Source organism: Hemicordylus capensis, chromosome 6 (assembly GCF_027244095.1).
Source record: "Hemicordylus capensis ecotype Gifberg chromosome 6, rHemCap1.1.pri, whole genome shotgun sequence".
NCBI lineage: Eukaryota > Metazoa > Chordata > Lepidosauria > Squamata > Cordylidae > Hemicordylus > Hemicordylus capensis.
Genome location: NC_069662.1, coordinates 57965911 through 57978021, shown reverse-complemented (window position 1 = coordinate 57978021; position 12111 = coordinate 57965911).

The following is a 12111-nucleotide window of genomic DNA, read 5'->3' as shown; positions in this document are numbered from 1 at the left end:
CTGCCGGCAATCGTGGCACGGGCATGCTCACTCAGACTAGGGCTGTGGCGGGTCCCTCCTCGGCGGCACCAGGTGCTGCTGAGGTACCGCCAGTCATTGTGGTGGAGGAGACTGTGGAGGTGGAAGAGCAGGTAGAGGGCGGTGAGGATATAGCCAGGTTCTCCCTCCCTCTGGGGCCCCTTCCCCCTATCCTTTCGCCGCTCAGTGGGGCCCCCCCTCGTGAAGCCCAACACTCTGGTGGGGAGCGGTCTGGCGAGGTGGTGGAGGAGAGGCCTGCCTCTCCGATGCCAGTTGATCCGGGCCCTTCCTCTGGTGTGGAGGGCGGAAGGGGCGGGTTGGGTGGCAGCAGTGGGCAGGCAGCGGCGGCCGCTCCCCCCAGGACTGCAGCCACCCAGAGAAAAATGGCCTAGGACAGCGCCCAGGGCGCAGGAGGCCAAGGGCAGTGGTGTATGGGTGCATTTTGAGGTCCCTCAAGATGCCCCATTCCACGCCCGCTGTGTCCACTGCAGGATGCTTTTCAGCCGTGGAATGGACCCTGCGCACCTGAGTACGACGCCTATGTGGAGACACATAGCGCGTCACCACCCAGGTCTCAGGGGACAGGCTGGCAGTGCTAGTGCGCCTTCTGCATCTGCCACTAGGGTGGGCAGCGGTAGTGTGCCAGCCAGCAGGCAGGCTACACTGCCAGTCCAGCGGTGGATGCAGTTGTTGGGCAGCCAGCGTATTGTTCGCGTGGACCATCATCACCTCACCTGCCTCATAGGGGAGATGATTTCCACCGATGACCAGCCGTTTCAGGTGGTCGAGAACAACGGCTTCCGCCGGATTCTCCAATACCTGGTGCCTGAATACGTCATCCCCTCAAGGACCACGTTCAGCCGGAACGTGGTCCCCTCCCTGTACCCCCAGTGCAGGGAGCTCGTGTCGGCCGAGCTGCGTGCAACTCCGGCTGGGACAAGCGTGCATTTCATGACTGACCTCTGGACCAGTGTCAGTGGGATGCATGCTGCTTTCCTGGCCCTCACTGCCCACTGGTGGGGACCGGAGAGTGAGGGGACCTCCTCGGGCGATGCTTCCGGGTCCGACGCAGCTCCCGCTGCACTACGGCACAGGAGGGCCGTCCTGCACGTGGAGACGATGGACACGAGGCACACCGGGGAGGAGGTGGCGGCCATACTCGACCGCCAGATAGAGGAGTGGATTGGCGGGTGTCCACACTTCTCCCGCAGCTTCATTGTCACCGACAATGGAGCCAACGTTACCGCCACTGTCGAGACTTCATGGACTGCGTGAACATACGGTGTATGGCACAGACGTTCCATCTGACCGTCAGGGACGCCCTCGGCCTTAAGGAGCTGAAGGCGTCCCAGGAGAGGGTGGGCCGCCCTGTCCGAGTTGCTGTTGCTGCCACGGCCACGCTTGTGGATAAGTCCCACAAGCTGGCCACCCACTTCCACTTCAGCGAGAAGTCCAGGAGACTGCTTCTCCACAAGCAGGATGACCTTGGGCTTCCTCACCATCTCATCCCTTCGGATGTTGAGACGCGGTGGAACTCCATCTTCCTCCTGTTCCAGTGCCTGTTGGAGCAGGAGAGAGCCCTTGTCGCCCTGGCGAGGGACGAGTCCTTGGATGTCTGCGACCTCTCGAACGCAGCGTGAAAGCAGATGTCCGAGGCGGTGTCGGCACTCCAGCCCTTCCAATTTGCCACGAAGGGCTTGTGTGCCGACACCACTCCCTTGAGCCAGGCGCTGCCCACAGCTATGGGTCTGGAGAAGCTGATGGGTGAACTCCAGAGTTCTCTGACCACGCCAGAGGGTCGTGCTCTGGCTGGGAGGCTGAAGTCTGGGGTTGACAGGTGGCTCATTGGGGTGCTGGGAGAGAGGGAGGAGTATGTCCTCGCTTGTCTCTGTCACCCAGCCCTCAAGGGCAATGCTGTGAGTGCCAACAAATTGCCCAGGTGGAGAGGCATCCTGGTAGAGAAGGTTAGGGAGGAGGAGGACGCTAGGGCCCGCAGAGACCAGGATGTTGGTAGTGGTGTGGGGGCAGCCACCCAACCTACACCCAGCAGCGGCATGGGCGGCCAGCCGGCGTCAGCTTCCCCTTCCCCTTCCTCTTCCCAGTCCAGCAGCGCGGCATCCCAGGCGGCGCCATCGCAGCAGCCAGTTGCTACTGACTCGAGATCCGCCCAGTGGTTTCAGCGGTTCTGCTATGGCGCCACGCCTGGTATGCGGGAGGCTCGACCTGCCAGGCCCCCCTCCAGTGCTGAGCAATGCGTTGCGCAGTACTTGGAGGAGCCTGTGGAGGAAGACAGGGTGGACTGCGCACAGTTCTGGGCGAGCTGCCACCAAGTCTGGCCGGACCTGGCGGTGGTGGCTGTGCGCCTCCTCTCCTGCCCTCCAACCAGTTTCTAGAGCGAGCGGGTGTTTTCACGTGCCAGGGACGTGGTGATACCCTCTCGCTCCCGCTTGGACCCTGGTCTGGTGGAGCAGCTGGTCTTCCTTAAAGTGAACCTCCCCCTGTTGGGCTACCCCAAGCTGGAGTTTGAGCCGGGCGAGTGATTACCGTGGGTTGCCCTATGGTTGGTCACCTGCCTGGCTCGACCTCTGTGCTTATCCCTACCCTCCCCACATCCACCTCTAGCTGAGCTGACGTGCCAGATGCTGAGCTGTGCCAGCCAGTCGCAGCGTGTAGTGTGCCCACACAGAGATGCATTGGTAGTAGTAGTTGTAGTGCTGCGACTGTCCAGACGTTTACAATGCCCACGCTCACCTAAAAAGAAACCCAATGCTGACCAGCACAGGCCCTTATCTCTCCACCTGTCAGCATTTGGGGACCTGTCGTGGGTACGGCACACACCCCAAAAGTAGCACAGCCCAAATAGTACTAGATTCAGTGGCAGCAGTGGGTATACGTTCTAATGCAGTGTAAATATTGTAAATACTTGTATGTAAATAAACATGTAAATATTTTTTTTCTTTAAAACCCCATGTTAAAACCAACCCTCAAAATTATGCAGAAGGAAAAAAAAGAGGTAACAAAGGGAGAACAAAATGATTGATGAATGCTAAATGAATTAATTTTATTGAAAATGTTACCAGAAATCATGTGTGTGGGGGGCTTGGTTTACATGGAGAAAATAATTTGATGATTTTTTATAATGAAAGGAATGAATTATTATCATCTTATGTTCATCTTGATTGTGGTCATTGTTGATGTTGGCTGATGACAAAAAACCAAAAACCATCAGAATAGCAATGAACTGGCTGCCAACACAACATATTGATTGATAACTATGTATGCAGGGGGGGAATTGGTTCTGTGTGTGTGTGTGTGTGTGTGTGTGTGTGTGTGTGTGTGTGTGTGGTGCAGGCTCAGTCTGTCTCTTCCTGTTGTGTGTCTCAGTATCTGTCTGTGTGAATGGATGCCTAGCACTGTCTATGCAAGAGGACCAATGGCCATTGTTGAGGCTTATGACACATCCTCTTTCATGACACCTCCAGGGCTCAGCTGCTCTTTGTGGGTGAGTTAGGCGAGGAGGGAGGAGGCGAGGTGGAGAGGAGTTGGAGAGATAGCGAGGAAAGAGAGTGTAGAGAGTCCGTTTCTGTTTCTGTCAAATCTATCTATCTATCTATCTATCTATCTATCTATCTATCTATCTATCTATCCATCTATTTATCCATCTATTTATCCATCTATTTATTCATCCATTCATTTATTTATCAATTTATTTATTTATTCAGTGTTAGTGTTAGTGTTTGTTATTTTGTTGTTTGTTGTTTGTTTGTTTGTTTGTTGTGGTTTTGGGAGGGGTCTAGCGGGGGAGGGAGGGACAGTCAGCTTTTAGCAAAAGGAGGGATAGTTAGTCAGGGGGGAATAGTTAGACAGGGAGGGAAATGGGGGAGACGATGAGGAAAGACTTCTTTGCAAAGTAAGTAGGATTCCATAACAGCTTTGCCTTGCTCCCTCTCTTCCTGGCCAGGTCTGACTAGAGTCCCCCGCCCACCTGCCTGCCCGATCAGGAAGGGCACCAGCTGTGAACATGCCTATTGTGACGTGCTTGGCGGATGTCCCAATTGTAGAGGGGAATTTGAATCAACCTCCCTCATTTAGCAGAGTAATCCAGTTGGATGAGCTCAGAGTAGAGGCCTGGAGAAAGTGTTTTTAAGTGTTTTTAAAAATGTTTTTTAAAAAGAAACTGTTCTGAAACAGATTGTTCTAAAGAGGTTACAAACTTAGATTAAAAGCCTGCAACTTGTACTTCCTTCATGGGGAGGGAAGGAAGGAAGGAAGGAGCGGAGCAGACAAAGAAGAAGGGAGTGCCCCAAGCTGTGCTTTGGAACATGTTCATGACCATCTAACTAGCCTGAGACAAGTTTCCCCCGTAGCAGAGGCCTGTACAGAGCAAGCCAGGCTGCACATGGGACTCCCAAGCTGTTTGGTGTTGCTTGTCATACACTGAAATCACACTTGATTGTGGAAGAGGGGAGTGGACTTCAATGTTCTAATCAAAGAGCTGCATCTGAGCTGGCACAATACAAGCCTGAGTTGCTATTCTCTAATAATGAGCCAGCCCTATTGATATCCTAGGTATATTTGGGGGTACTTAAGTTTTGCCCATATATGGCAAAGCTTTTCTTGAAGATAGGCAGGGGTCAGCTTTTCCTTACGAGAACCTTTCCTAAAGTAGCAGTTGATTTCATTTCTTATTCCACGCTCTGGCTGCTTGTTTCGAAGCCATAGATGCTCCTTTCTAGTTTGCACAAAGCCCCTTCTTTCTAGGTACCTCCTAGCCTGGTGGCTGTTGCATGTAGATGTCTTCCTCGATTTCCCCATGAGGGAAGGCAGTCTTTACATCCATGTGTTCAACTTGCATCTTTCTGGCCGCTGCCACGCTGAGCAGTGTCCTCATTGAAGTGTCTGTCACAAGTGGTGCAAAGGTCTCATTGTAGTCCTCAGCATAGTTCTGGGAGTATCCCTTGGCTACTTGCCTCGCCTTGTAGCGCTCTGCCTCCCCTTCTGCATCCTGCTTGACTTTCAAGACCCACTTGCATCCCGCAGTCTTTCTTCCTGAGGGGATTGACACAAGTCTTCAAGTCTCATTTTTGTGCAGGGTGTCAATTTCTTCGAATGCTGCATTTCCTCACCTTTTGTCAGCTGGCATCTTTTCTTTCTCTGGCCATGTGGTGGGTTCTTGTAGCTCTCCTCCTTTGGTCCCGAGTGAGAACCTTTTGGGTGGAGCCCCTTTGTTGGGGCTCTGGCAGTGCCTCAGTTCGGGCTCCGGCTGTGCAGCCCCTTCTGAATCTGTATCCCCTTCTGAACCTCCTTCTGCTTGTGGCACAGATTCTTTGGATTCACGGTCTGGCTCTTGCATCATGAGACTCCACCCACGTGGTTCCTCTTTCACCTGGATCTCTGGCACAAGTTCTGGTACATCACCTCTAGTTGGCCCTTGTCTCTCATCAAATGACACCACCTTGTAGATCCTGACCTCTCCACTTGTAGGATCAAGGATTCTCTATCCCTTTTGGCCAGGCGCATATCCAGCCAACACTCCCAGTTCACATTTGTGATTGTTTGTGGTTCTCTTGGCCTTTGGGACGTATGCAGAAGCCTTTGATCCCAACATTTTGACATGGTTTAGAGAGGCTTTGTGCCCAAGCCAAATGGTGTCTTGTCTATTGCTTTAGCTGGCAATCTGCTATGCAAGTACTTAGGAACACATAGGAAGCTGCCATAGACTGAGTCAGACCATAGGTCCATCTAGCTCAGTATTGTCTGCACAGACTGGCAGCGGCTTCTGCAAGGTTGGGGTCCGCCCTGGTTGCATATGAATGGGAGAATAGCACTGTAAGATCTTCCCCTTAGGGGATGGAGCCGCTCTGGGAAGAGCAGAAGGTTCCAAGTCCCCTCCCTGGCTTCTCCAAGATAGGGCTGAGAGAGATTCCTGCCTGCAACCTTGCAGAAGTCACTACCGGTCTGTGTAGACAATACTGAGCTAGATAGACCTATGGTCTGACTCCGTATATGGCAGCTTCCTATGTTCCTATGACATCAGAATGGATTAGCTCCAAAGGACGCTGTGACTCTGTCTGTGTCTGGCATGCAGAAAAGCTGGGTCTCACCCCTTGATTAAGTATGCAACACTGACACCTTGTGGCAGCTTCTCTGCATGACTCCAATTTAAAGTCCTTAATAAGTCCATTTCCCCCAAGCTCATCGATCACATGGATTTGCCTATGTTCTAGTCTTTCAGGCCATATGGTAGAACACTTCTTCAGTTTGCAAGAGGCTGCAAGCATGGCCTGTTCAGTTACACAGTCCAAGCGAAAAAGCACATCTTTACGCATATCGGCTGTCGTACTGAAATCATCATCTTTGGTGATGGAGTGTCGGAGGGGGTTGGGAGTGGGAGGCACTGCTTTGCAGTGGTGGCTTTGGGGGTGGGAGGCACTGCTTTGCAGATTCCACACGGGGTCCCTTGGAGACCGTTGCTCTTTCCAATCTGAACTTTCCTATGGTGTTCCTCAGGGCTCCATATTGTCTCCAAAGTACTTTAACACCTACATGAAACCGCTGGGAGAGATCCTCCAGAGATTTGGTGCAGGGTGTTATCAGTATGCTGAATGAAAACTCTCTCTTACAGACTGTCTTATGAAAAGACACTTGTTCTTATTACACACCTTTTCCTTTTGATCTAATCATAAATCCTTGTTACTGAAGTGTGCTACTCTTCATGTTGGGTCTGTCACACGCCTTTGGAGGCCTAGGACTGCTCAGCCTTTTGGGGGAGTGCCTACTTCTAGTGTGCAGTCCACACCCAGCAGCAGTGTCATCTCCACTTCCTAGTCCAGCAGCAGGGTGTCTCTAGCAGCGCCAATTCAGCCGGCACAACTGTATTAGTTGCAAGTGAAAAGTGACTCCTGGCTAGGACACTGGCCTTCACTTCATCTTGTGGCGGCATAGTCCCAAAACCCATCCCAAACATGATGCACGATGTGAAGAGAGGGTGAACCTCTGTCATGCCCCCCCTTCTTTTCTTCTTTCTAAATGAAAAGGTCCCAGTTGCCTCCACCTCTTCCCTTCCGGGAAGGAGCTGCACCCCTGAGCTCTTTCATGGTCCTTTCCTATACCTTTCCAAGCGCTAACATAAGCTTGGTGCGTTGGGTTGAGCAGAACTGCACACAGTGTTCCAAAGGTCTCTGCACCAATGCATTTTGGCAGCTGTCTCTACGTAATTCCTCAGCCAGAAAGAAGACAGTGCAATACCTGGAAGCCTATTGGGCTACCTGTATTGCTGCCCTCCTTCTGTTCTGCAATCCTTCCCTGTCCCATTGGCCCCCTCTCCTCCAAATGTCTGCCTAAGGGTCTCTTTCTCACCTTCTCCCTGCTCTCTTCTAGGCTGCGAAGGGTCTGCCACTGCTGCAGGCAGCTCTTTCAGACCTCCCCCACACGTGACTCCAAGGGGAAGCCCCCCAGACGGAGGTTCTTCAAGAGGAGGAACCGTGTTGAGCCAACTTCGGCTCCTCCTCCAACTCTGTCTTCTCCTCCAACTGCAGAAGAGGGCTTCCAAACATCGTCAGGAGTCACAATTGGTGAGGAGGTGCCCTAGGCTCCTGGGGAATGGTTGGGACTGCGGGTGGCTGTTTTGGGAGGGTGGGACAGCTAGTGCTTAGCAAACTGGCAGATTTGTGGGCCTTAATTTTCAATTTGTGGGCTGAATTTCTTCTTCCCTTCCAGCCTTGAGCACCGCATGGCAAAAAAAGGAAAGAGCTAAGGTAGGGTATCATTGAGTAGAGGGCCTTCCTCCACATAGCCCAGGTCATTTCTGTGAGAGGCATTTGCCCCTCTGGGAGCACCCACCCTCTGCTCTGATCCTTTCCCCAGTTCTGCAATCTCCCTGAGAAGCAGCAGAATAATCCATGGAGGGGGTGGGGTCCCCAGAAAGGGATTGAGAGCAACCCACAAAGTAAGGCTGTCTGGTCCATTTCCAGGAAGCCACAGAGAAGTCCTTCCATCACTAACAGCTCAATGCTTCTGATTTTCAGATCATTCTCTGGTGGACATCCTTTCTTAATTCCATTGCGGTGCAAGTCAATGGCGCAGAGTCGGATACATTGCAGTTCAGCAAGCTGAAGATTGTCGAATTCATTTTGGTGAGTGAGATGTAGCAGAGAATGGAAGAGAATGACCAAGCGCAGGCTCAGTCCAAACCTGACTGCCAAGACTGTGTGTTTGGGGCATCATCTTGTTTGTTTGTTTGTTTGTTTGTTTGTTTGTTTGTTTGTTGTTCTATTGATTATTTCTCTATGTAAGCAACTTTGGAAACCTTTGTTGAAAGACAGTGTGAAAATGTTGTTGTTGTTGTTGTTGGAGCTATCCCAATGAAGTCCATGTGGGTAGTGATCAACTCTCCTCTGCTCTTTACCTTCTCCCAGGAGATAATGGAGGATATTACCGCGCATCCTGACCCTGGCTCCTTCTTCAGGAAAACCCTGGACACCGTCACGGAGCTGAGGTAGACTCATAGTCATCAGGGATTAAATCGGAGGGGTTTGTGTCAGGAAAGGGCAGTGGCAAACTAGACAAGATCTGTAACTGGATCTGCCCTTTTAAAAAAAGATGACAATGAATTCTAAGGGGGTTTGTAACATCTTGTTAAGTCCTCTAGCCTTATCGGCATCAGGGCCTCCCCAGGCCTGGATTGGTCATTTTTGAAAAAAGAGGAGAAACTGTCACAGACCAACCGTCTTGACACTGGCTTTGTTGCCCTGTTCCTCTTCTCTCCATGAGCTTCCCTTGGCTGAATCACCAGCCCTGCTCACACGATGAAATCTTATATTCCCCCCTCCCCCCTTCCAGCAAAATCAAGCCGCCGTTGCCCGAGGAGCTGTGGTCGGCAGTGCTGCACGTGGCGGTGTCCGGGGCCAACTACCTGGAGCCAGGGACCCAGGTAAGTTCTCATTGAGCTTTTTCCTCCTGCGGCACAGACTCCTGCTGCTTCTACTCCTGGGGCCCTTGCAATGGTTTGACTGCCTGCAGAGGTTCTTCCTTACATTTCTGATCTTCCGGGATCATTGTGAGTAGCCTTTCCTATTTCCAAATAGCCTGGTTGTTTCTCGGCCCAACTGGAATCAAACACGATACTGCCACAAGCATGAGTGCTTTTTCAGTATTGTGTTCTTAAGATGTGTTGTCTCTCATACTCATGCCTGATCTTCTCTTTCCCCCCTAGAATGAGACCTTTCAATCTCTTCAGAGAATGATTAGGGGGTTTCTGGAGGAGGCCCCCTCGGTCCACAACTTGACCAACATCTTGACGGTAAGTGCAATTTAATGTGTAATGTGCAATTTAATGTGTAATGTGCCCTATTTGGACATTAGGCAGTACGTGTGTACAGGTGTCTGAACACTTGGACGTGATTTTGTCTGCATGACTGTAGTTGCATTCCTTTACAAAGTGAACCAGGGTAGAGGCCCCAATATGGCATGGTCCAGATGGGAAGTGTCTAGCAGTGCCTGCCTTCCACAGCCTGTCTATATAGCTGTCCCTGTGTACACTTCTGCACCTGTGCACTGTCCACTTGTCGTCCAAATGCTGAAGATCAGGTGTGAATGGGGCTTCTGTCTTCATCCTTGACTGAACTGAATTGGGGGGGATGTTTGTACAGGAATAGATCCCTCTGAAACTTGTTTGGGCAGTCAGTCAATGGGTATCCTGTAATGGGGCCAATTCCTTCCGGGCTTAGCTCTCAGTAGCATGGCCAGGGATGATTGAGGCCAGTGCAATGACTGAGCTGCTCTTTCAACCCACAGGAGCTCCAAAGGTACAGCACTGCAAAGGATCCCCAGCTACAGGCTCTGGCCCAGGAAGCCTGCAGCTCTCTCCTGCAACATGCGGCCAGCCTGCCAGCTTTTCATGTAAGTCCCCCTCTGTGAACATGGCTTGGCTCTTCTTCAGAATCCTCTGGGACCCCTCTCAGGTTCCAGCTTCAGAAGAAGACCTCCTATTGGTCTCTGGTCACCCTGGGGCTGCCTTTTGATACTCATAGAGATGGAAAAAGAAATCCAGCTATTGAATCAATAAAATGCATCTCTATTTCTACAGCTGACAACACTGAAGCCAAAAGAAATAAAGAGCAGCATCCAAGGTAACTTGGGCTATTTCCAAGGAAGTGGGGTGGGCGGACTTGTATCCCTGTAGACCCTCCTTCATTGATTCAATATACACAAGTCCCTCCTTACCTCTTATCAAAGTCAGTTTAAATAAGAAATTCAAGTCCTCTTCTCTTCTCTTCTCTTCACCTCAGATGACCTTGTCTTGGAAGAGTTCGATGAGGAGGAGGAGTTTGGTGAATGTATGAGAATCAGAAAGGAGAGAGTGGGAATGATTGAATAGCCATTTGATATAAGCCAGAGACTTAATATTTTGTTTTCTGTTTTGTAGGCTGAGAGATAAGAAGCATAAGAAAAAGAACTTGTGCATAAGAAAAAGAACACTTCATAAGAAGAAGCATAAGAAAAAGAGCTTGTGTCCACAGCACAACAATTAAACCAAGGTTGGTGCAGGGAATTGTCCAAGATGTGTTCTCCAGTTGACTGTATCTTGGAAATGTGGTTTTTACAACTTTTACAACCCCTCCAGAGAGTTTCAAAAATCAAAATCTATCACAGAGAGGTAGTAAGAAGCAGCGTTTGAAAGGGAATCTCTTCCCCTGCAGATTCGTTTAGCCCCTTCCTTACTGATCTTCAAATCTCTATTGAAGACTTTTCTTGTTCGCCAGGATTTTGCCCTGTAGCCGATCTATTTGCTTTTGGTTGGTTACTTTCATTTTTAATTCAGAATGTCATGTTTAATGTTGTCTTGCTTGCATGTTTTTGTGCACCGCCCAGAGTCTTTGGAGTGGGCAGTATATCAAATGTTTCTAATACATAAGAAAGACAGAAATCTTCCCCTCTCCATCAGATGTACCCTGATGAGGCCTCTCTCGAGGCTCGAATTCAAGGAAAAAACCACATCTCAGCTGCATCAAGTGATGAATATCAAGTGTATGTGAATTAGCCTTTAATATTGCTTGCTGTTGGGGACGTGGGGGGGGGGGGCACATTCTTTTCATTTGGTCGGCCGGTAATATGCTGGTAATATCCAGACTTGACTACTGCACTGTATGTTGGGCTGTCTTTGTACCTATTCCAAGAATTGCAGTTGGTACATAATGCAGCAGCCAGCTTGGTCTCTGGTGTTACCCAAAGAGATCATATTACACCCATTCTAAAAGAATGACATTGGCTGCCCATCAGTTTCCAGGATAAAGAGAAGTTGCTGGTTATTACCTATAAAGCCCTGAATGGCTTCGGCCCAATGTATTAACAAGCAAGCCATCTTCTTCATGAACCCCGCCGCCTCTGAAGATCATCTGGGAGGTCTGGTTTTAGTGGCTACTGGCTCAGTTGGTGGCGACCTGAAATTGGGCCTTTTCAAGGGTTGCCCTGGGACTTTGGAATGCGTGTCCTAACTAAATCGTTTTTTCTGACTTTCTTTCTCTTCTCAGAGTTTTCCAGCCAATTAAAAATGAAGACCTTTCTAAGCCAATGCACACACTGGAGCAGCTCTTCACTCCAACCCTGATATCTCAACTGCCTTCAATCAAAAAAAATCTCAGTCATCGACTCTGATTCCAAAAAAGGTGTTTTCTACCTAAGCCTGAACAGGGACTTCCAGTCCAAGACATGGATGATTATGAACTCAACAGAGCCTCCAGAGACTGCTCCACTCCCCAAAAAGGGAGACCAGAGAAGCCACACCAACATCACCCTTCAATCCTGAACATGACGTAGATCATGATCTACGTCATGATCACTTGGAAGGCGATACCATCAACCCTAGCTGCTCTCCTCAACACTGACCTCCTCCGGACTGAAGAGCCTCTCCTATACGATACTGACGATACAGAAGAGAGTCTACATGATACCAATACTCTCCGGGTGTCAGAGAATCTCCTTGCCGTCGGTACCCTCCAAAACACTCATCAGATTGGGTATATTGTGACTGAGAAAGTTGACATTGAGATGACTCTACATCTGATCATGCCTGATCATTACGCTTACTTCTTC